The sequence below is a fragment of the Penaeus monodon genome, chromosome 20 (assembly GCF_015228065.2).
Source record: "Penaeus monodon isolate SGIC_2016 chromosome 20, NSTDA_Pmon_1, whole genome shotgun sequence".
Lineage (NCBI taxonomy): Eukaryota > Metazoa > Arthropoda > Malacostraca > Decapoda > Penaeidae > Penaeus > Penaeus monodon.
Genome location: NC_051405.1, coordinates 23,894,787 through 23,895,024, shown reverse-complemented (window position 1 = coordinate 23,895,024; position 238 = coordinate 23,894,787).

The window sequence follows — 238 nt, the reverse complement described above, 5'->3', positions numbered from 1 at the left end:
GTAAGAGGTGAAAATGCATCCAAATATAGATTCAGGTTCAGTCAGCTGAAGGAAATAATGACATACATAAGAATTACTAAATTTGGGAGGTTACTTTAATCATGAGTTTATTTAGGAAAGGACACAAATCAGCAGCAGTAAAATGCTGTGACTAAGAGCATTTGTAGGGCTCAATATTGACCTAGTGTTCATTTTTGATGAATTGAGAGTTTTAAGTATGTCAGTGAGAGATGATGAG